We start from the raw sequence: 25,644 nt of genomic DNA on the forward strand, positions 1-25,644 counted from the left end.
ATCTAACATTCCCTTCAGGACACCATTATAACACGGAATCTTCTCGTTGTCAGGTGTTTCTATTTCTTTATTTCGCGATTCAAACCAGCAAATAAGGACACAATCATAATTCTTTCACATTTTGCCAGTCTTGTCACATTTCCGGTTTACACTTTGCTATAAGAGCTCATTATTGCTTCATTAAACATTTAAATAAAACCAAACAGCAAGGGTTGTTCTGAGAGAGACAGTACTCCAAAAATGTGACGCAGATTTGCTTCATTCGTTGTTTGCTCCTAGTACCAGTTATCAGCAAGCGTCTGTACCTCACTTGCCACTACAGATCTTGATTGTATTCACACAGGAAAGTACTAAGAACAGGTACACTTTATGCTCACCATTCGTAAAAATAAAGAACACTAAGGGTCGTCGTGAACAGCTGTAGTAGTACTCACTGCTCCTCTCTGTCTTTGCGCACACCAACACGACGAATCTTAGAACCGTCTCATGCAAAATGTGGATTTAATTTTAGTGAGCCAGATTTATTTTTTAAAAAATATTTCTTTTTCATCTGTGGGTAGTGTAAGGGCAATAAAAAGACAACACACTGACCATGCCAGAACGATAGCGAAACGTCTGGATGAGAGTAAATAAACTAGTGTTTTGCATTAGGACAGTCTTCACATTCAAAATAAAACTTCACGCACCGATCGAATGTAATGAGAATGTAAATCTTAGGGGAACTGTGTCTTTCTCAGTGTTAGACTGGAAAGGATTGAAAGACATCCGTATTAGCTCAAAATCCATCATGTACTGGGCTTGAAACACTGTACAAGAACTTTTTAGTACTGTAAGACATACTATATACAGACAGATTGAGTAGTTATTTGAAGATATATTTCACTAAATTCTTGTTTTCTCCACAGATATTATTACCATTTACATGTGTTATACGTGTTAATTTGTTTATAGCTCGAAAGGAATGTGAGAAGAAGCTTCAGAACAAACAATTGATGAACCTGGTACTGCTAGGAATACAAGCCAGATGTCAACCATGGAAAAATGGAAAGGAGCGTTTTGCGTCATTGGCCGGAAGGCCCCTTGCGGGACAGGTCCGGCCGCCTTGGTGCAGGTCTTATTGCATTCGACGCCACATTGGACGACCTGCGCGCCGGATGGGGATGAAATGATGATGAAGACAGCACAGCACCAAGTCCCAGAGCGGAGAAAATCTCTGACGCAGCCGGGAATCGAACCCAGGCCCGTACGACGGCGATCTGACACGCTGACTACTCAGCTATCGGGGCGAACATGTCAACCATGAGCCGTGATCAATAGAAGTCACGCTGAGTAACTTGCCTGGACAGTATAAGAAACGGAGAAATCAGAGGGAGCGATGTCACACAGAGAAATCGGCAAAGGAAGACGTGGACAGCCATGGCGAATAACGCAGACAGGGGAAAGTTGGCTGGGTGCTGTCGCTAGTGCGCTTCAAGCGAGAACGTAACCAATACCACTTGGAGCCAGAAACTTGGGAAAATAATCATAAATCTGCAGAGATATACTTATCTTTTGATTACCTCTGTTTCTTTCCTGTTTAAATGCAAAACTACGACGAACAATCGGAATACTTAAAGAAATGGAGCTCTTTTCCGTTCGCTGTACAAAGAAGTAAGCAAGTATCTGTAATGTAAAAAAATGAAAAGGAAAAGAAAGAGGATATAAGAAACTTTATGGAGCTCTCTTACCTTGCAATCACAATGCGTTATTGATTCAGCGATGTCAGTCTATTTTTAACTATGCAGAGAGCAGGAACCTATGCATCTTCGACGTACAAAAGTTAAACTCAGATTACTGTGATATTTAGGTCTTGATGGAAAGCACACTTGACGCAGTTTGCTAGTATCGCAGTTTTATTATTAGCACCAATGTAACATTGTCCAAGTACCAGTTTAGTAGATACAATGTCACGTGACTGGAAGCCGTACATTATCAACCATGAGACATCATAGACTTGTTGTTATCTAGTAGTGCAATCGCACTTAAGTAATGACTTATCAAATGATTATTCATTTACATGCAGAGTCCACAACTGAGAATATTCCAAATAAAGAAGACATATTTAACTAAATGATTCATTTACTCACGTATCGTGTTCCATAAATACCATCGTAAAGGAATGACGAAGAGACTTCAGGCACGTGTGGCGACTCATATTAAGCATTATGTGACAGAAGCAGCCGCTACAGACTACTTGTCTATGGTATATTAATAATAAACTGTCACTGGGGTCAGTCTACTTACATTAACGATTATGGGAATAATTCTAGGTTACTTTTACTATCTATACAAAGTAAACGACTCAATGTTTATAATTATATCTATAGGCCTTCTGCTATTCTCAATACACATAAACGATTTAGTAGACCATACGAGTAGTTCACTTAGATTGTCTACAGATGACGCTGCGCTTTATCGTCTAATAAAGCTGCCTGCTCAAAACGGATAAAATGATATAGACAAGAAACCTGCTGGAGAGACTGCCTACACTGTGCTCATTCGTTTTCCTCTGGAGTATTTCTGTGCGGTATGGGATCCTTACTAGAGAGGATTGACGGAGGACATGGAAAAACTCCAAAGAAGGGCAGCTCGTTTTGTATTATTACCAAATAGGAATAAGAGGGTCACGGATATGATAAACGAGTTGTGTTGGTAATCATTAAAACTAAGGCTTTTTCGTTGCGGCGAGATCTTTTTACGAAATTACAATTATCAACTTTATCCTTCGAATGCCAAAACACTTTGCTGATTTCATTCTATATAGGAGAGAGGAACGGTGGAGAATCTTCTGCCAAAGACTTAAGTGTGAACCAAAGAGTATCTGTATGTGCATATTTGCAGAAAAACATCTATTTTGAAAAAAGCCCACAGTTGTTCCCGTTACACTAGTCAGCTGCTGTTTCGTCTAATCCTTCAACCTAAGCATTTGTGTAATTTTACATAAAGCGGTTTTAATTGCTATATACACATTAATAAACGACTAAAACTATCCACTATCGGTCTGCATTGGACGACATGTGTAGCTTACTTTCTGAAGTGCATAAGTTTTATTTTTATTTTGGGTAAATACATACTGCAGAAAAGGTATGAGAGCCTAGTGAATGTGCAAATGGAATTGTTTATGTTTATACAAAATCGATTACGAGTGTATTGCACCTTCTTTATTTTTTTACCTAGTAGCAGGTTGCCTGACTAACAGCTTCCAAGGCCGGCCGGTGTGGCCGTGCGGTTCTAGGCGCGTCAGTTTGGAGCCGCGTGACCGCTACGGTCGCAGGTTCGAATCCTGCCTCGGGCTTGGATGTGTGTGATGTCCTTAGGTTAGTTAGGTTTAAGTAGCTCTAAGTTCTAGGGGACTGATGACCATAGATGTTAAGTCCCATAGTGCTCAGAGCCATTTGAACCATTTGAACAGCTTCCAGGGACGACAAAACTTTTGATTTTCAGTATTGCATATACTTATTGACCGAATTTAAAAATTTCAAATGCTCCCAGAATTTAGTCATTACGACGTACAATCCTACGTTGAAGGTTTGTCGCAATATATCAAGCATTAAAGTTATAAACTTCGTATGTGTCTCAAGGCAGAGTAACTCGCGGCGCACAAATTCCCCAGAGTATATTCGTTCAGTATTAGGGAATGAGAGCAAACTTTAAAGCAGTTTTATAGATAGGGCTGGGGTTACTCATATTTTTTTTTTCTAAGTGGCGCTTCACACTATACTGTACGCAACTCATAACTTATAGACACACTAACAACTACTAGGAGAATTGCTTTTTATTCTACAACTATTACCGAGCGAGGTGGCGCAGGGGTTAGCACACTGGACTCGCATTCGGGAGGACGACGGTTCAATCCCGTCTCCAGCCATCCTGATTTAGGTTGTCCGTGATTTCCCTAAATCGTTTCAGGCAAATGCCGGGATGGTTCCTTTGAAAGGGCACGGCCGATTTCCTTCGCCATCCTTCCCTAACCCGAGCTTGCGCTCCGTCTCTAATGACCTCGTTGTCGACGGGACGTTAAACACCACTAACCTAACCCTAACCTACAACTATTTTATTCTACAATTAATTTCGGTCTTTCAAATCATCTTAAGGTACGAAAACATCACAACAGAGAATATAGGTTCATATAACGATTTCCTAAAAATCTTATTTAAACAAAAACCTCGCACTGGATATCTTTAAATGTGGGACATCAGCTACTCATATACGATTGACAATGTCACAGTTTTGCTACTCTTTGTAACTGCCACCTTAACCTATACCGTTGGAAAGCCATGTCACCTAGCTTCTTGTTATGGGTAATTTATGTTCCGTCACTCGTCATGTTAAAACGTAGAAAGCTCGTGCGGAGTGGCAGAAAATAATTCGCCTGTAAGATCTCGCGTCCGTCGGCCGTCGTAATTGTAATTGTTATTATTATTTTTTGATTGTTGCCGACTTACGTGGTGGGTTTTAATAAAAATTATATTTCATTTAATTTTGATTTTACGATTAAATGCTTTCCTTAAGTTCTCCTTTTTAACAATATTAATCTCAAATTATTTGTTACGTTAATGAATGTTAGACTCGCAGAATCTTAACACATGAGCATATAAGTTGAACATTGGAATAAACCTTTCATATTAATTTCCTCGGCTAGTCAGTTCACTTTAAAGCAAAAGATCTTTAGTTATTAATTACAATTGCGGCCCACACACGCGCGAGAGCATTTTTTCTTACCTCCGTTAACCATTGTATTGTAGTCAGAGTCCTGGCTCTGGCTCTCGGCTATGGTACTGAAAATAAGAATCTTAAAGCTAAGTATTTTCTGCAACGTCGGGCGGCTGTGGAGAAAAATTAATATTATGTTAATAGCGGGCGAGTTTTCCGCTTTCGCTAATTTTTCATAAGTTAATATCGCCACGTAATGGCGTCGTTGGCTCCATAGGCCGCTGCGATGGTTGAACTGTAAATTACTTGAATGCAGGTTAATTCAAGGAAGGCGGACATGAAATCGGGATCACCTCTTACAAATTAAAAGTGCACAATAATATTAAATCAGTATATTATATGCTTAACTCATACAAATATGCTTACATTTGCCAGCACTCGCAAGATGTCCGTCTGTACATCATCAAGACAAGTGAAGAAGTGAAGTCGACTAAAAAAATTAACAAAAGAGCGTATCTTGTCGTCTCTTTAGATCATTTTGTCATAAATTACTACTTTGCATTGCATTTCCTTGCATTTCTCGACAGAGAAATTATTGTTTTACGGCTACGTGATAAAAATATATTATTCAATTTTTAAATGTCTCTTCTTTATAAATACTGTTTTTTAAGTCTTTTCGTAATATAGCACTGGGGACGCTATATTGCCCCCCGAAATGTTTATGTTATAAAATATGTTCGTGTTTTTTGACATAAATATTTCCTCTTTCATGTCCACAGTGTACACACGCAGATTTTTCTTTCACAGTTTACATATGTCACATCGTATGTTGTAATTACTGAGGTGTGTTGCACACAAAGTGTAATACAGATGAAGTTATCTACATAACAATATAATATACAATTGGTTACGTATACAGTCATGTACAAAAGGACATAGAATACAATTAATTTCATTTTGGCTGCTTCTTTTTAGGGTTGCAACTTTTGCAGTGTTCAAAGGTATACAACCACGAGTTAGTCCATAAACTTGAAGTCCCAGGGGTGTCAACTGTTCGCTCCCCAATTGGCGCGGCCGTAGGGAAACCTTGGGAAAACCTCGGCGGAGCGACAGACTAATTGCTTTGATCACTTTCACTTAAATGTTTCTGGGATGTCATTGGAGTACAGGATGTGCATACATTACAAATATTTTTTTGTTGCACTATGCAAAGAAATGAGGTCATTATAACAATTGATTGCGGTGTCGTTGATGATCTACGCCGCGACGTTTAGCTCGCGACGGCGTCGGTTGGTGTGTTCGGTGCTCGGCGTTCTTGGCGGCTGCGGAGAGGTCAACGCCCGCTCGACGCCAGCGTGTCTCACGCCGTGGCGGAACGTCAGAATCAGCTGATGCACGATTGGCGATGCGCTTCTGTCTCGCCCGGGCGTGGCGGAGTGGGATGATATTCGCCCCCCCCCCCCCCCCCCCCCCCCGCGCTTGTTGGCAGGAGTCAGCTCTGCTACGCATCTCCGACGTAGTACATGAAACATACACACAAACAACGTAATATTTGTTTCCCGCTGCAGATGATTACGCTAGTGGGAAAGAAGCATTTATTAGTGCGGCAGTTGTTGTTAAGTTTTCGCCAGTTTCCAAGTGTCAAGCTAGCACTGTCTTGCAGAAGACATGACATGGATCTTCTCCCGTGAATGAAGTTTTGCTGTGCCACTGTTTCCATTACACGTCAGTTTTTGTCTTGATACAATTATTTATGTTTTCGCCGCACTCACAGGCACTGGTGAGCGTCCCAGTACGAGCTTAGCACAAACATTCGCCGTTTCTGCGGTCGCTGTTTTGCAACAGTCCACGCATCGCATTCCAATCTCACATTATTGTGCTCACTGAAACTACAGTCTGTCCCAAAAATATTGACTGTGGGTTCACTTCACGTTAACAGTTTACATTTATAAGCAAATTCACAGTTTTTCGTGCGTAATATTGGCGTTTGGCGTCCTTACCGCTGTTGAACGTTCAATACTAGCACTTCACTGTCCGTATCACAGTTTCACCTTCACAGTTTTTCACACTGCTTGAAGTAACTGTTTCGATTAGTTCACAAACACTAATGTATTTCATTCAGTCAGAACTGGATTTTGGCTCGTGCTGTATTTTACCAGTCTCTCGCACTAATTATCTCTTTTCATTTTCCACTTAGAGTGGTACTTGCCTTCAGATTTTTTGACTATACAATTGTATTTCCGTCTCATCTGAGGTAAGTCCCCATGTCATGTCTGCCCACTCATTGCGTACTTGCCCTCCAGAGCCAGGCTCGACTTTACAAAACTTTGCCTCTCGCATTACTGTACACATTTTATAATCTAGGCCTAGCGTGCAAGTTCCTAGATTAATGTTAGATTTGTGACTTTTGTTTACACTACAAATTCGTGCAAATCTCTGCCTTAGCAGATGGCAATATATTTTAACAGTGCTTAGCGGTAGTCGCGTTTACTGATTTGCTTTGTACCTTGTCCACAACATATGAGGTACCTTGGGTGATGTACACCCTGCACTGATATTGTTAAGTAAATTATGATTGAGCATATTTCAAGATCGGTATAGACATAAATACATGGAACAACATATACACTATAATATTGAATTTCATAAGTTGCATTACTACTACAGTTCAAAAATATTCATGACACACTAATGAAAAATTCTTTCATCATTACATGCTGTTGAATTTTTTTAAAAATATTTTTCAAAGCCTTTTTAAACATGAAATCTGTAAAATATTCTTAAACCTACGTTCATTTTTTTCTTTCAAAATGCAATTGCTTAAAAATACTGTTATTCCTTAACATCTACAAAATTGAATCGCACTAATCTTGTGTGCCTCATTGTCTTTAAATGTTACACTAAAATATGAACATTTACACACAGAGAAAAATACAAACTTAACCTATTATTCACATATGTAAAAGGTGCTCTACTGCGCTAACTTCTTTAAGTCTTTGTAAGTATTTTTTCTTATTTCCTTCGTAATTGCTTCCTCCTTTGACCACGGGATGGTGTAGTTTGCGTGACAGAAAGTATCGTGAGGTACCACTTCGATGTTATAGGTATAGCCCTCGATAGCACCAGGTTTTTTCGAAAACACATTCTCATAATCTGTAAGTAGCTGAGTCAATTCGTTTTGTTGTGCTTCAGTCAAATGTTCTGACTCCCTGACTTTCATGGCTATCAGTTTCCTTTTTTCCTCTTTGTCTTCAGTAATAAATTCTTTATAATATGCTTGTCTTGTACTTAAGTCAGAATATAAATTCATTACCTGTATTCCTTCGAATCTCGACTGAAAGTTCCGGCAATATTTACCGTGCACTTCCCGTGTCCTCAACAATGGCAAAACTACACGTCTACCCTCATTCATAAGGCTTACTTCCCCGCACAAGAGGTCGATTTTTGCGTCCCTCTGGCGTAAAAATTCTATCCCCAGGATGCAAGCAACACCTAATCCTTTAACTACTAGGAACGAGCTTTTCATTGCTTCATTTCCTACCGTAAACTCAGCTTGCACCTGGTGCTTTATGATATGAGATTGTGCACCTATTGCACCTGTTACACGACAATTCTTCACTGGCAATACGGGTATTCTATTATTTTGACTCAAGTACTTGTAAAAATTTGCACTCATGACATTGGTTGACGCACCGGTATCGACTATTATCTGTATTGGTGCTCCGTACATATCTGCTTGCAATATAGCCTGCACAACACTTTTGTCGGTTCGGTTACATTTCTGCGGTATATCTACAAGTTCCTTTTCTATTTTTATTCCCTCATTGTATCTCAGCATACAAAGTTTATGACTGTCATTCGTGAATGTGCTCTCACTACACCATCCTGCAGCCGACAACGGAGAGCGTATTGTGGCTGTCTTTAGTTTAACGGATGAGCATTAGTGGGTTGACAGTTGTCTGTCACATCCACTAACCTCACATTGTGGTTCTGGTTGTTGTTGTTGCTACTGTTGGGTTGGCCGCCCTGCCTCGCCGATGGCGTATTTTGATATTGTGTATGGGTCTGGTTTTGCAGTGGTCGGTTGTAACTTCCTGACATGCTCTGTCATGGACCTGGGTTGGCGTTCCATTGTGGCGCTGTGTTTTGTTGCCATTGTGGTGTCGGTTCGTTACGGCCACGCCACTGGTTTCGGTTATTCTGCCATTGCGGATTGCCGTTACCATTATATCCATTACTCATGCGTCCATCATGATGTCTCTTTCGATTTTGACGATTATAACCGTTGCCGTTATAACCATTGCCATTGTTTGTGCCTCGATTCTGTTGCCGGTGCTCTTGCCTATTTCCGTTACCATTTGGTACTAAATTACTACCGTTGCTGTGGCTGCTATTGTAATCGGCTTTTTGTTGATTACAGCCTGCATGGTTCCACTTGTTTTCGGTTTTCATATCTTCGATCAATAAGTCAACAGAATCCACTATTTCCATGAATTGTTCTATATCGTATTCTGGCACATTGATGAAATATCTTTTAATTTCACTGGGCAACTTCATTTTTATTGGTTCAAATGGTTCAAATGGCTCGGAGCACTATGGGACTTAACATCTATGGTCATCAGTCCCCTAGAACTTAGAACTACTTAAATCTAACTAACCTAAGGACAGCACACAACACCCAGCCATCACGAGGCAGAGAAAATCCCTGACCCCGCCGGGAATCGAACCCGGGAACCCGGGCGTGGGAAGCGAGAACGCTACCGCACGACCACGAGATGCGGGCTAATTTTTATTAATCTGATTATATCACGATCGGACATTGGCTCGTCCCAGTACCTGGTTTTGTTTATATACTTTTCGAAATATTTGCGTTAACGCTCCCATCTTAGGATTGTACATTTCTGGACTGTACAACTCCTTTCGTAGTCTTTCTTGGACGCTATCGGACCAGAATTTTTGCAAGAATGCACCTTCAAACTGTTGCATCGTCGGTGGCCCACAGTGCCGCGTCACCTTGAATAAAGGAGACTACGAACTGTATTCTTTGTCTTTCCGTCCATGTCCTGGGAAACACATTCCTGAAGCTCTTAATAAATACAACAGGGTGGACATTTCGTTTTTCGCTATCGAAGGGTTGGAATGTCCTGTGTTTTATTACATTGTCCTCCTTTTTGCACATCTGATTGCTACATTCTGTGACATTCATTACTTCGTGATGTGCGCTGCACGGTATTGCGTGTTGTTCGTGCTCATAATTCGGATTAGGTTGCGGTTGCGCACTCGCACCCTGCCTACCGTCAGCGTTATTATAGTAATCAGTACGCGGAGTCTGATTCATGATCTGTCCGCCACTGTTTACATTGCTTTCCAAAGCAGACAGTCTCCGCGCGACCTCCTGTTGCCAATTTGGCAACTGCGCTGTCACACGGGACTTGATCTAATTCGACATGTAGTGCGGCAGCGCTAGCGTCAATATTTACACACGCGGCCGCAGTCGCTTGTTCTACAGCTGCTTTTACGTCGCTTTCAATCTTTGCAGATATCTCGCGATCCTTTATTTCTAGCCATTCAATTAATTCTTTTTCGACTTTTTGAGCTTGCACTTCCAAATATGCGTCAATACTTTTCCGTGCATCTATCTCCACATTATCCACGCGGTTGGTTAAAGTCTTCAAGCCTAGCCTGCGATATCTGTAATTTTTGCATCTCGCCGGCTAAGCTTTGCACAAGATCGGGGATCTCTTTGCAAGCGTCCCGCTTCTCGGCAAGTTCGCTTTGGATACTATCTAGCTGCGCTTCACTGCGCTGCTCTTGCTCATTGAGATTTTGTATTAATTTTTTCTCCTGCTCATGCAGCATCTGAGCCAGTTTTTCTTCTCTTTCCCTATCTCTTTCTTCGAGCCTACGCAGAAATTCAGCAAAAGGGTCTGCAATCGGTGAGCGTACTGGTGCCCCGCTTAATCTAGCACTCGATTGGCCCCCCTGCCCAGGCAGTGGAGTTGTTACTCTATTCCCATTCTGCTGTGGAGCGTCATTCACCGTCCACAGATCCTCGCCCCCCGCTCCGGAAATTATGTTATCCGAGGCGGTGGCTTGGGATTCGTTTGCGAATTGCAAATGACCCTCACTTTCCATATTAACAAAATTTTGTTCGTCTGGTACGGATGCTTTAGCTTGTCCTATCTTACCCATAATAAATTCACTTTAAGCCACTGACAAATCTTTAACACTGATACACACACGAATAATTATCCCCCCCAAAAATAAACACATAAATACACAAAACGAATAATTATCCCCTCCAAAAATAAACACATAAACACACAAAACACCGAAGGTATCTCATGTGCACATGGGTTCGATATTCCGCGCAGAGTTACACAGGATGCTTGCACAATAGGCCTTACCTTACTTATTTTTCTTTCTCGCAATCCTTTTTCTTTTCTACACTTTTTCTTCTCCAGATCTCCTCAGGGTGTGGTTTTGTTGTTGTACATGTAAAAGAATTCATATAAGCATTAATATTTTACAACAATTACACACATACATAATTACATTCATTACAATGGAGTCAGATTTAGTAAATTTCATATTTTCTTTGATCGGGCCCCAAAGTTGCGGCGCCAATCTCGCGTCCGTCCCCGTCGTAATTTAATATATTGTTATTGTTATTATTATTTTTTGATTGTTGCCGACTGTCGTGAGCCTTAATAAAAATGATATTTCATTTAATTTTGATTTTACGATTAAATGCTTTCCTTAAGTTCTCCTTTTTAACAATATTAATCTCAAATTATTTGTTACGTCAATGAATGTTAGACTCGCAGAATCTTAACACATGAGCATATAAGTTGAACATTGGAATAAACCTTTCATATTAATTTCCTCGGCTAGTCAGTTCACTTTAAAGCAAAAGATCTTTAGTTATTAATTACAATTGCGGCCCACACACGCGCGAGAGCATTTTTTCTTACCTCCGTTAACCATTGTATTGTAGTCGGAGTCCTGGCTCTGGCTCTCGGCTATGGTACTGAAAATAAGAATCTTAAAGCTAAGTATTTTCTGCAACGTCAGGCGGCTGTGGAGAAAAATTAATATTATGTTAACAGCGGGCGAATTTTCCGCTTTCGCTAATTTTTCATAAGTTAATATCGCCACGTAATGGCGTCGTTGGCTGCATCGACCGCTGCGATGGTTGAACTGTAAATTACTTGAATGCAGGTTAATTCAAGGAAGGCGGACATGAAATCGGGATCACCTCTTACAAATTAAAAGTGCACAATAATATTAAATCAGTATATTATATGCTTAACTCATACAAATATGCTTATATTTGCCAGCACTCGCAAGATGTCCGTCTGTACATCATCAAGACAAGTGAAGAAGTGAAGTCGACTAAAAAAATTAACAAAAGAGCGTATCTTGTCGTCTCTTTAGATCATTTTGTCATAAATTATTTCTTTGCATTGCATTTCCTTGCATTTCTCGACAGAGAAATTATTGTTTTACGGCTACATGATAAAAATATATTATTCAATTTTTAAATGTCTCTTCTTTGTAAATACTGTTTTTTAAGTCTTTTCGTAATATAGCACTGGGGACGCTATAAAGAGCAGGCTAGATGACATGTCTTGTTTAGTTGTTGGTGTAGAAGTGAGTATTGGTAGTCATAACTGGCATATGATGGTCACAGAAACAGAAAATTTCCTTAATCGATGGGTTCTGGACGAACTTGCCGCGAAATATTGAACTACGAACATCATTTTGCAAATGTACCGTACCTGAATCGATGCTTCCTGCAAGAGAGCACGGCTCACGATCCGTTCAGTTCCCAGAGACTGAAGCAAGCCTCCGGGCACGAGGCAGATTCTCCGCGCTGTCGCCTGCAGAGCACCCCTCCCACAGTCTGTTGCTGCAACAGACTGAAGTGCTGACCGCATATAATCTACTCACGTCAGTACGTCAGTTTCAAACTAGCTCTGTGCTAGCTGTAACTCTGATATTTCAACATGACAGAGCGACATGTCCGCACGCATCTAATGACCTTCACGGTGTACCCTATGCAGTCACTGCACACGTTCTTTTCCCGTCTTCCGTACAGCAGCGAATCGGCGTGTCAATGCTGTAATGATATGTCGGTAGCAAGTGTAAATACACTGTCTTAGTGAAAGTATACGGAACCATATCAGTTGCCATTAACACAGCGTGTGCCCACTCTTCGCCTTTATGGCGGCTTGAACGCTGCTGAGGACAGTTTCAATTAGCTGTGTCCGTGGCTGTCTAGGAAAGGCAGCCAGTTCTTCCCCAAGAGCCGAAACGATAGAAGTTAGTGATGTTGGATGCTGTGGCCTGGAGCGCAGTCGACGTTTTAACATATTTCAAAGATGCTCCAGTGGGTTCAGGCTGGAACCAAGGCCAGTGCATTTTAGGAATGTTGTTGTTGTTGTTGTGGTCTTCAGTCCTGAGACTGGTTTGATGCAGCTCTCCATGCTACTCTATCCTGTGCAAGCTTCTTCATCTCCCAGTACCTACTGCAGCCTACATCCTTCTGAATCTGCTTAGTGTATTCATCTCTTGGTCTCCCTCTACGATTTTTACCCTCCACGCTGCCCTCCAGTACTAAATTGGTGATCCCTCGATGTCTCAGAACATGTCCTACCAACCGATCCCTTCTTCTAGTCAAGTTGTGCCACAAGCTCCTCTTCTCCCCAATTCTATTCAATACCTCCTCATTAGTTATGTGATCTACCCATCTAATCTTCAGCATTCTTCTGTAGCACCACATTTCGAAAGCTTCTATTCTCATCTTGTCCAAACTATTTATCGTCCACGTTTCACTTCCATACATGGCTACAATCCATACAAATACTTTCAGAAGCGACTTCCTGACATTTAAATCTATACTCGATGTTAACAAATTTTTCTTCTTCAGAAACGCTTTCCTTGCCATTGCCAGTCTACATTTTATATCCTCTCTACTTCGACCATCATCAGTTATTTTGCTCCCCAAATAGCAAAACTCCTTTACTACTTTAAGTGTCTCATTTCCTAATCTAATTCCCTCAGCATCACCCGACTTAATTCGACTGCATTCCATTATCCTCGTTTTGCTTTAGTTGATGTTCATCTTATACCCTCCTTTCAAGACACTGTCCATTTAATCATACAGTAAAGCTGCATGCCCTCGGGAAAAATTACGGCTGTAGTTTCCCCTTGCTTTCAGCCGTTCGCAGTACCAGAACAGCAAGGCCATTTTGGCTAGTGTTACAAGGCCAGATCAGTAAATCATCCAGACTGTTGCCCCTGCAACTACTGAAAAGGCTACTGCCCCTCTTCAGGAACCACACGCTTGTCTGGCCTCTCAACAGATACCCCTCCGTTGTGGTTGCATCTACGGTACGGCTATCTGTATCGTTGAGGCACGCAAGCCTCCCCACCAACGGCAAGGTCCATGCTTCAGGGGGGGGAATGTTATTGTCCACAAACCATTGCTTCACTGATGCTGCTTTATGACAGGGCGTATTTTCATGCTGATAAAGTTATCGTCTCCATACTTTTCCTCCGCTGTACGAAGCACACAATGCCGTAAAATGTGTTCACATCATTCGGCATTAAACGTTTCTTAAACGCAATAAGAGGACTGCACCATAACCACGAAAAACATCCCTGTACTGTACCACCACCTCCTCTGTACTTCATTGGTAGCATTACATTTCCAGACATTAGCCAAACTCAAACCCTCCCAACGAATTACCATAGGTTACTTCCGCCTACTTATCTGGGTGGTAAGGTGCTTGCCTCCCGTGCAACGAGCCCGGTTCGATTCCCTGCCGAGTTGGAGATTTTCTCCGCTTCTGGGCTGGGTCTCGTGTTTTCCTCATCACTGGGGCGCAAGTCGCCTAACTAGGATATTTTGTGAGCAGAGGTCTGCTTTTTAAGGTCGGATGCGAAACCCTCACCCTTCGTCGTAGTCGTGGAGGTCTTGGACTAGTCCACGTACGTTACCGAGCAGTGGCTATTTACGTAAGCACGATGATAAAGATGTGGACACGCCACCGGACAAGTCTGACGGGCACCTTGATTAACGAACTGGCTCCACCTTCTCCTTCGGCACCGGTAGTAGTGTCTCACATCTCACCATCGCTTGCCTATATGCGAACCTTTTTTGTGGAAAACAGTTATGTACATATGGAACTACCGACTACCATGACGGCAACGGCACGTGATATACACTCCTGGAAATGGAAAAAAAAACACATTGACACCGGTGTGTCAGACCCACCATACTTGCTCCGGACACTGCGAGAGGGCTGTACAAGCAATGATCACACGCACGGCACAGCGGACACACCAGGAACCGCGGTGTTGGCCGTCGAATGGCGCTAGCTGCGCAGCATTTGTGCACCGCCGCCGTCAGTGTCAGCCAGTTTGCCGTGGCATACGGAGCTCCATCGCAGTCTTTAACACTGGTAGCATGCCGCGACAGCGTGGACGTGAACCGTATGTGCAGTTGACGGACTTTGAGCGAGGGCGTATAGTGGGCATGCGGGAGGCAGGGTGGACGTACCGCCGAATTGCTCAACACGTGGGGCGTGAGGTCTCCACAGTACATCGATGTTGTCGCCAGTGGTCGGCGGAAGGTGCACGTGCCCGTCGACCTGGGACCGGACCGCAGCGACGCACGGATGCACGCCAAGACCGTAGGATCCTACGCAGTGCCGTAGGGGACCGCACCGCCACTTCCCAGCAAATTAGGGACACTGTTGCTCCTGGGGTATCGGCGAGGACCATTCGCAACCGTCTCCATGAAGCTGGGCTACGGTCCCGCACACCGTTAGGCCGTCTTCCGCTCACGCCCCAACATCGTGCAGCCCGCCTCCAGTGGTGTCGCGACAGGCGTGAATGGAGGGACGAATGGAGACGTGTCGTCTTCAGCGATGAGAGTCGCTTCTGCCTTGGTGCCAATGATGGTCGTATGCGTGTTTGACGCCGTGCAGGTGAGCGCCACAATCAGGACTGCATACGACCGAGGCACACATGGCCAACACCCGGCATCATGGTGTGGGGAGCGATCACCTACACTGGCCGTACACCACTGGTGATCGTCGAGGGGACACTGAATAGTGCACGGTACATCCAAACCGTCATCGAACCCATCGTTCTACCATTCCTAGACCGGCAAGGGAACTTGCTGTTCCAACAGGACAATGCACGTCCGCATGTATCCCGTGCCACCCAACGTGCTCTAGAAGGTGTAAGTCAACTACCCTGGCCAGCAAGATCTCCGGATCTGTCCCCCATTGAGCATGTTTGGGACTGGATGAAGCGTCGTCTCACGCGGTCTGCACGTCCAGCACGAACGCTGGTCCAACTGAGGCGCCAGGTGGAAATGGCATGGCAAGCCGTTCCACAGGACTACATCCAGCATCTCTACGATCGTCTCCATAGGAGAATAGCAGCCTGCATTACTGCGAAAGGTGGATATACACTGTACTAGTGCCGACATTGTGCATGCTCTGTTGCCTGTGTCTATGTGCCTGTGGTTCTGTCAGTGTGATCATGTGATGTATCTGACCCCAGGAATGTGTCAATAAAGTTTCCCCTTCCTGGGACAATGAATTCACGGTGTTCTTATTTCAATTTCCAGGAGTGTATATCGAATCTTGACTCGACGACGGCCGAATAATGCCGTAGAGCGCCTCCAACCAACAGTTACGTGGTCAGTGGTATGGCGCGCACTGTGGTATCAGGTGGTAAATGGGAAATACGTGACTCGTTCCATGTTGCATACAATTCATATGGCGGATGAGCCGCTGTGTCCACAGTGCAATGTTATAGACACAGAGGAACATCGCCTGATATGCGGACCTTCGGCGGATGTGTGGTGTTTGGTCCAAAAATGATTGTCTTCCTCCTTCGGGTGGTGCCGCAAGCAATAGAACAACGAATACTACTACTCCCAGATATGACCTATTATCCCCGAACAAAGACAGACTCAGTGACTTGGATTCGAGGTTTGACTGTGCTTTATCTTTTCCGAGACGGCAGTCAGAATGTACTCGACTTTTGGGCCTTACCACAAGAACATCACTTACAGCTTATGAGACATCCGAGATATCGAACATATTACGCTAAATTTTTAGGGAGTGCCTTGCTTGATCCCCCACCCAGTTGGGTTGTCCCGGGTAGGAGAATGTAATTATTGCCTATAAGTACCAGAACCAGAAAGGACCAGGACAGTGGAGAGGATCCACCACCACACGTGAGGACGTACCCGGCACCAACGCGAGGTACAACAGGATTAGCGAGGAACGCGCCCAAGAAGAGGAACGTGGTCCGTTATTGTTTTGTACTGCAGAAGCAAGATATTTTTTCACTATTATGTAAAAAAGGTCCACTTATTTACGTTTCCCAGAAATATTTTATTTTATAAAGGTCATTGCCTTATATATAAAAAACTGATATAAGCAAAAAATAAAATAAAATAAAAATAAAAAATGTCTTTGCCTCGGGTTCGATCCTTACTGTCGTCCCATGTACAATTTTTGTATCGCTCTCCTGTTCATTTTTGGGAAATGAAACGAAGTATACGTTTGGCGACACCTTCTCTGGCGTGAAGCTTTAATTTGCCTGCGTAACGGCCTGATTGGTTAACTTCATTGCTAATTAACTCGGAAACTGTTCATAGTGTCGAATTTTTTCCGTAACATTTATTTCTGAGCATAGCCTACCCTGCAAAAAAATAAAAAATGTGGTGTCGACCGAAATAATGTTGTTGCCCAACAACATAAAGTGTCTGGCAGGTAGCAGATCAGGTTTTAAATCTAGCTTAAAATCATTTCTTTTGGACAACTCCTTCCATTCCATGGACGAGTTTCTGTTTCAGAACTGGTAAAAAAAATTGTATCTTTAAATGTAGTTGCATGTATAGAACTAAAAATTTCAGTAGTATTAATGTTAGCACTATTCATGTGTGTGTGTATATATCTTGTAATCTGACTTGTTCCACTTCATATCGATAAAGAAATCGTGAAAATGATCTACGGAACGTGACATAACTAAACTAAATAAGACTTGCATGGCGACCGAACTTCCCCGAACGGGGCCTTCCGGCCAACGATGCCACACGCTGATTTCCATTTTTTTTTTTTTTTACCCTAGGTTACAACGTGATTCCACACCCCAAATCACTCGTTCCCAATCAACTGCTTTCTAGTGGCATTGCTTTCTACATCACTTCAAGCGTCACAGAACACTGATTGCCAGATATGGACGGATAGTTCGATGTAGAAAACACCCAAAATTGCGAAGTTCAGTTCTTCTTATTTAACAGATGACCGGTCTCGGGTATCAGAATCCATTGTCATCAATTTCACAATTTTGGCTGTTTTCTACATCAAACTAGTTAACACATTTTGCTGTCCTGTTATTAACTCAGCATGCTGGAAATCTAGAAACGTATGGCTTACGACGAGTTGTTCTACCTGGACTGCGGGTAGCACCTCGAAACTCACGAGTTATTGCTTCTGCCGATTTTATGCGACTTTTTTACGACCAACCTTGGCGTTTTTCGACAATTCTTGTCCGCCAGTACCTGAGGTCTATCTGGTCTTGGTTTAGATTCACTTCAGAACAGTCGACACGGGCAGCTTCGGAAGGGTTGGAATGTCACTAATGAATTTGTTCTTCAGGTGACATCTAATGACTGGTCCACGTTCCAGGTCATTGAGCTTTCATGACCAACCCATTCGCCTGTTGCTGATTCTCCACTGACAACACAATACTCCTCGCCTCTCTTCATATTGGCGCGTCCGCCTTACATAGAGGTGTCCGGATACTTTTTATCAGATAGTGTACAGTGCTGAACGCAATACGAGATGCGGGTCAACAGTTTCTGGTAGATGATCCTCCTTCTTACACGTGGTATGACAGGATCTTCGCACAACAACCGGCATTCAAGCACGGTTTATAAATGAGAACTCTGTTGTGTTGTGGTTATATTTGCACTGAAATGATCATTTGCATATCCATGTACACATCACAATTCTTTCCAAGCTGACACTTGTTCCAGTCAGCCGCAATTGTAACGGTCAGCACTGTGGATGTCGAGACCTATCTGGTGCCCAGATGTTTATTTCTGTAAAGTCAATATGACCAATATTTGTAGATTTCTGGGCTACGCAAGTTGGTGAAAGTCTTCATGCATATTTCGAACTAGTCGTATAGAGAGCGCGCGTATGTCTTTCAAGGTGTCATAGCCGTTTGTGAACAAGTGCAGTAGTGTCAAAATACTCAGCCCACATTAAGGTGGTGATAACTAGACATTCTGTACTTTCTCTTGCTTCAACCAGACATCAAGATTCACACAAGTAAAGGACGTCTCTCGCCGTACACCATGCACTCGAGCCTGCACTTTTGTATACGATGCGCAATTGGTCGGCAACCTCATGTGCCGGAAACCAAACACACACAGTCATACAAAGCGAAATTATCAATCAGTCGACGCGTTTCTCGCGAGTTACAGTTCAGAAACAACTTGTAGTTCAGATTAACTAACAATTTATGGACATGGAATGTGATTTGATTGTCTATACTGGTAATGAATCCGTAAAACTGTTGTCTGTGTTTGTCTGTCTGAAAATGTTTTCCCATAACAACTAGACGAATTTTCATGGTTTTCACAGGTAACATGAGTATAGCTTGGGACACCACAAAGGCATTATTTTATAAAAACCTGGTGATGGAAAAAAGATAATGTGATTTTGAGTTTTATCTAAACCTGTGATATCTGTCTGCCTGAACACACTAATCTCTTTCATGGGGTTTTTCACATGTGAGTTGGGGATCATTGCTTCGGGCACCGTACAGGCTTTATTTCATTAAAATTGAATCATTAAAAAAAGTTATTGTTATTGTAAGTTTCATCCATACTAATATTATAAACGCAAAAGTAACTCTGTCACGTTTTCACGACTAACCTTCTGAACGTATATGGATTAAATTTCGTATGGAGATAGCTTGGACCCTGAGGAAGGTCAATGGGTACTTCAGAAAGCGTGTAGTACAAGACACTTATTGATTTGAAGAATATTAGGAAAAAAAATATTAGGGGAAAAAAATTTGCTCTTTGAAAAGCTGTTTATTCTTTGACTTTTGATCAACATATATCATAAATTTCCCCCCCCCCTCGCCCCCCATCCCCACCCCTGAACCATGGACCTTGCCGTTGGTGGGGAGGCTGGCGTGCCTCAGCGATACACATAGCCTTACCGTAGGTGCAACCACAACGGAGGGGTATCTGTTGAGAGGCCAGACAAACATGTGGTTCCTGAAGAGGGGCAGCAACCTTTTCAGTAGTTGCAGGGGCAACAGTCTGGATGATTGACTGATCTGGCCTTGTAACACTAACCAAAACGGCCTTGCTATGTTGGTACTGTGAACGGATGAAACAAGGGGAAACTACGGCCGTAATTTTTCCCGAGGGCATGCAGCTTTACCGTATGGTTAAATGATGATAGCGCCCTCTTGGTAAAATATTCCGGAGGGATAGTCCCCCATTCGGATCTCCGGGCGGGGACTACTCAGGAGGACGTCGTTATCAAGAGAAAGAGAACTGGCGTTCTACGGGTCGGAGCGTGGAATGTCAGATCCCTTAATCGGGCAGGTAAGTTAGAAAATTTAAAAAGGGAAATGAATAGGTTAAAGATAGATATAGTGGGAATTAGTGAAGTTCGGTGGCAGGAGGAACAAGTTTTTTGGTTAGGTGAATACAGGGTTATACATACAAAATCAAATAGGGCTAATGCAGGAGTGGGTTTAATCATGAATAAAAGAATAGGAATGCGGGTAAGCTACATGGAAGAAGCCTGGAGGTACTGAAAGGTCTCAGATAGATTATATAATGGTAATAAAGAGATTTAGGAACCAGGTTTTAAATTGTAAGACATTTGCATGGACAGATCTAGACTCTGACCACAGTCTGTTGGTTATGAACTGTAGATTAAAACTGAAGAAAATTCAAAAAGGTGGGAATTTAAGGACATGGGACCTGGATAAACTGAAAGAACCAGAGGTTGTACAGTGTTTCAGGGAGAGCATAAGGGAAGAACTGACAGGAATGGGGGAAAGATATACAGTAGAAGAAGACTGGGTAGCTTTGAGGGATCAAATAGTGAAGGCAGCAGAGGATCAAATAGGTAAAAAGACGAGGGCTAGTAGAAATCCTTGGGTAACAGATGAAATATTGAATTTAATTGATGAAAGGAGAAAATATAAAAATGCAGTAAATGAAGCAGGCAAAAAGGAATACAAACGTCTCAAAAATGAGATCGACAGGAAGTGCAAAATGGCTAAGTAGGGATGGCTAGAGGACAAATGTAAGGATGTAGAGGCGTATATGACTAGGGTTAAGATAGATACTGCCTACAGGAAAATTAAAGAGATCTTTGGAGAAAAGAGAATCACTTGCATGAATATCAAGAGCTCAGATGGAAACACAGTTCTAAGCAAAGAAGGGAAAGCAGATAGGTGGAAGGAGTATGTAGAGGGTCTGTATAAGGGCGATGTACTTGAGGACAATATTATGGAAATGGAAGAGGATGTAGATGAAGATGAAATGGGAGATAAGATACTGCGTGAAGAGTTTGACAGAGTATTGAAAGACCTAAGTCGGAACAAGGCCCTGGGAGGAGACAACATTCTATTAGAACTACTGATAGCCTTGGGAGAGCCAGCCCTGACAAAACTCTACCATCTGGTGAGCAAGATGTATGAGACTGCGAAATACCCTCAGACTTCAAGAAGAATATTATAATTCCAATCCCAAAGAAAGCAGGTGTTGACAGATGTGAAAATTACCGAACTATCAGTTTAATAATCCACGGCTGCTAAATACTAACAAGAATTCTTTGCAGACGATTGGAGAAACTGGTAGAAGCCGACCTCGTGGAAGATCAGTTTGGATTCCGTGGAAATATTGGAACACGTGAGGCACTATGATCGTATCCATGGAGAAGAAATAAAAACTTTGAGGTTCGCGGATGACATTGTAATTCCGTCAGAGACAGCTAAGGACCTGGAAGAGCAGCTGACCGGAATGGACAGTGTCTTGAAAGGAGGATATAAGATGAACATCAACAAAAGCAAAACGAGGAGAATGGAATGTAGTCGAATTAAATCGGGAGATGCTGCGGGAATTAGATTAGGAAATGAGACGCTTAAAGTAGTAAATGAGTTTTGCTATTTGGGGAGCAAAATAACTGATGATGGTCGAAGTAGAGAGGATATAAAATGTAGACTGGCAATGGCAAGGAAAGCATTTCTGAAGAAGAGAAATTTGTTAACATCGAGTATAGATTTAAATGTCAGGAAGTCGTTTCTGAAAGTATTTGTATGGAGTGTAGCCATGTATGGAAGTGAAACAAGAACGATAAATAGTTTGGACAAGAAGAGAATAGAAGCTTTCGAAATGTGGTGCTACAGAAAAATGCTGAAGAGTAGATGGGTAGATCACATAACTAATGAGGAGGTATTGAATAGAATTGGAGAGAAGAGAAATTTGTGGCACAACTTGACTAGAAGAAGGGATCGGTTGGTAGGACATGTTCTGAGGCATGAAGGGATCACCAATTTAGTACCGGAGGGCAGTGTGGAGGGTAAATATCGTAGAGGGAGACCAAGAGATGAATACACTAAACAGATTCAGAAGGATGTAGGTTGCAGTAGGTACTGGGAGACGAAGAAGCTTGCACAGGATAGAGTAGCATGGAGAACTGCATCAAACCAGTCTCTGGACTGAAGACCACAACAACAACAACGTAGTACAAGACACTTATTGATCTGAAGAATATTAGGAAAAAAATATCAGGGAAAAAAATTTACTCTTTGAAAAGCTGTTTATTCGTTTGACTTTTGATCTACATATATTATATCTGTGAAAATGCTTTTATTCGTTCAAAATAATGAATACAACGCTCATACAATCTTCATTGTGTTTAATCCATACTTTCACACTATTTGTTGCAGAGTATACACGTTGCATGGTGTACAGCTACTTCAATAGCACGGTGCATAGCTGCACTCTCTTACCTATGCCCCTCTGTACGCCTGCTCGGCAGGAACGCTGAGCACGCTGACGCATGGTCCGCTGGTACAGTGCGCGGGGGGGGGGGGGGGGGGGGGGAGGGAGGGGATGGGGAGGGATAGAGGGGACGCACATCACATCACGAGCTACGCTTACCCAAACAAGACAGACACACGATGGCAACGGATGTTGTTGCACGTACAGCCAGTTTACTTTCGCACCATCACTCATAATTACGAAACTACTGACATGCGAGCGCAGCCACGGGTAACAGCCAGTTGTAAATAAACAGTGAGAGACTCTTCATCTACATCTACATCTACATTCATACTCCGCAAGCCACCCAGCGGTGTGTGGCGGAGGGCACTTTACGTGCCACTGTCATTACCTCCCTTTTCTGTTCCAGTCGCGTATGGATCGCGGGAAGAACGACTGCCGGAAAGTCTCCGTGCGCGCTCGAATCTCTCTAATTTTATATTCGTGATCTCCTCGGGAGGTATAAGTATGAGGAAGCAATATATTCGATACCTCATCCATAAACGCACCCTCTCGAAACCTTGACAGCAAGCGCGATGCAGAGCGCCTCTCTTGCAGAGTCCTGCCACTTGAGTTTGCTACACATATCCGTAACACTATCACGCTCACCAAATAACCCTGTGACGAAACGCGCCGCTCTTCTTTGGATCCTCTGTATCTCCTCTGTCAACCCGACCTGGTACGGATCGCCGGTTCTAGGCGCTTCAGTCTGGAACCGCGCGACCGCTACGGTCGCAGGCTCGAATCCTGCCTCGGGCATGCATGTGTGTGATGTCCTTAGGTTAGTTAGGTTTAAGTAATTCTAAGTTCTAGGGGACTGATGACCTCAGATGTTAAGTGCCATAGTGCTCAGAGTCATTTGATTTTGGTACGGATCCCACACTGATGAGCAATACTCAAATATAGGTCGAACGAGTGTTTTGTAAGCCACTTCCTTTGTTGATGGACTACATTTTCTAAAGACTCTCCCAATGAATCTCAACCTGGCACCGCCCTTACCAACAATTAATTTTATATGATCAATCCACTTCAAATCGTTTCGCACGCATACTCCCAGATATTTTACAGAAGTAACTGCTACTAGTGTCTGTTCCGCTATCATATAACCACACAATAAAAGATCCTTCTTTCTATGTATTCGCAATACATTTCATTTGTCTATGTTAAGGGTCAGTTGCCACTCCCTGCACCAAGTGCCTATCCGCTGTAGATCCTCCTGCATTTCGCTACAATTTTCTAATGCTGCAACTTCTCTGTATACTACGGCATCATCCGCGAAAAGCCGCAGGGAACTTCCGACACTATCTACTTGGTCATTTATATATATTGTGAAAAGCAATGGTCCCATAACACTCCCCTGTGGCACGCCAGAGGTTAGTTTAACGTCTGTAGACGTCTCTCCATTGATAACAACATGCTGTGTTCTGTTTGCTAAAAACTCTTCAATCCAGCCACACAGCTGGTCTGATATTCCGTAGGCTCTTACTCTTGTGCGAGAAGCAAATTATACGCAGTGTGTATTGTTTCAGCACAACAAGCGTCATATCATTGGGAATCAAAATACATAGTTTGTAGTGGTCCGCAAGCTAAGCTTGTAATCACAGAAGTTACGAAATGTTTATTTCTTGAAGTTAATTATATAGGACAAATTAACGTACGAGACTGAAACAGCACATGCACTATGAAATTAACGTATAACTGGACAACACCTGTGCAAAGACACGCAGTTGTGTAACACGACACGTCAAGTTTCACTGGAGTAACGTCGAAAACGCAAATTCAGAGTAATATTTTCTTTAAGTCACAAGTTTTAAATTAATTAATCGTGGCCTGAAAAATTGTATTTTTCTCTTTCAAAGCTATCGCACTTTCGAAGAACCTAGTACACACTTACATAGCTGTTTCTCGAGCACTTTAAAACTATTGTTTTCAACACTTTCCTTTGTAATGCTTCAGTGGGTCACTTTTCTTCTGTCAGTAGTTGTACTTGAGGCAGGTACTAGTACAACTCACCTTTAGAAATTCAAACTGTAAGTGTGTTCTGTTTGAAATCGGTCGCTAGTCGCAATACCACAATTATTTATTTCGTACTTTGACCAATTAGTTACCCGTTTTTTCTGTTGTGCGACTTTCCTGTTTTAGCAAAGATCGAGATGGTGAAAAACTCATTATCTCCCTATCTTTACATCATTACCATACGTGTTTTCCCATGAGAAATGCTAGGTAAACTTTAATTAACTGCTAGAATGATAAAATCAGTTATTGAGTGTTCGTGGAAAGTAACAGTCAGCATGCCTTTTACTAAAATATTCATGAAAATGCTACTGAAATTTGTAGCTCTTGTAGTTCGATCTTAACTACACTTGAACGAACAAAGGTTTAACTGTCACGTTAAATCTGCAAAGTCGCCTATGATTTAATCCTCGTTTACTGCTTAACTTTCAAGGAATCGTAAAAAAATCCATAAGATTTTTAAATGTCATCTTGTAAATCCATAATTCAGCTTCAAAATTATAAACAATTGTCTTAACCAATAATATGAATTGTATCAATCGCATAACCATTACGGTAGCAAGATTTATTTTAGAGATTGGAGTTCGTTATTGCAGTGCTTTCGTAAGATCCCGTCACTATTGCTATGCTGTTCGCATGGCGTGTCCTATAAACATCTGCAGTCTTTAAACTTCTCCAGTGGCTCTGTCAATCAGTGATTCGTCCCCCCAGGCACTCTGTCATGGTAGCCATGCACTACTTTGTCATCTTTACAAATTGCTGGAAAGACTGATTTTGAATCACCTATCACCTGCAATTGACCCCTCATTTATCCCTCAGCA

The sequence above is a fragment of the Schistocerca piceifrons genome, chromosome 2, assembly GCF_021461385.2.
Source record: "Schistocerca piceifrons isolate TAMUIC-IGC-003096 chromosome 2, iqSchPice1.1, whole genome shotgun sequence".
Lineage (NCBI taxonomy): Eukaryota > Metazoa > Arthropoda > Insecta > Orthoptera > Acrididae > Schistocerca > Schistocerca piceifrons.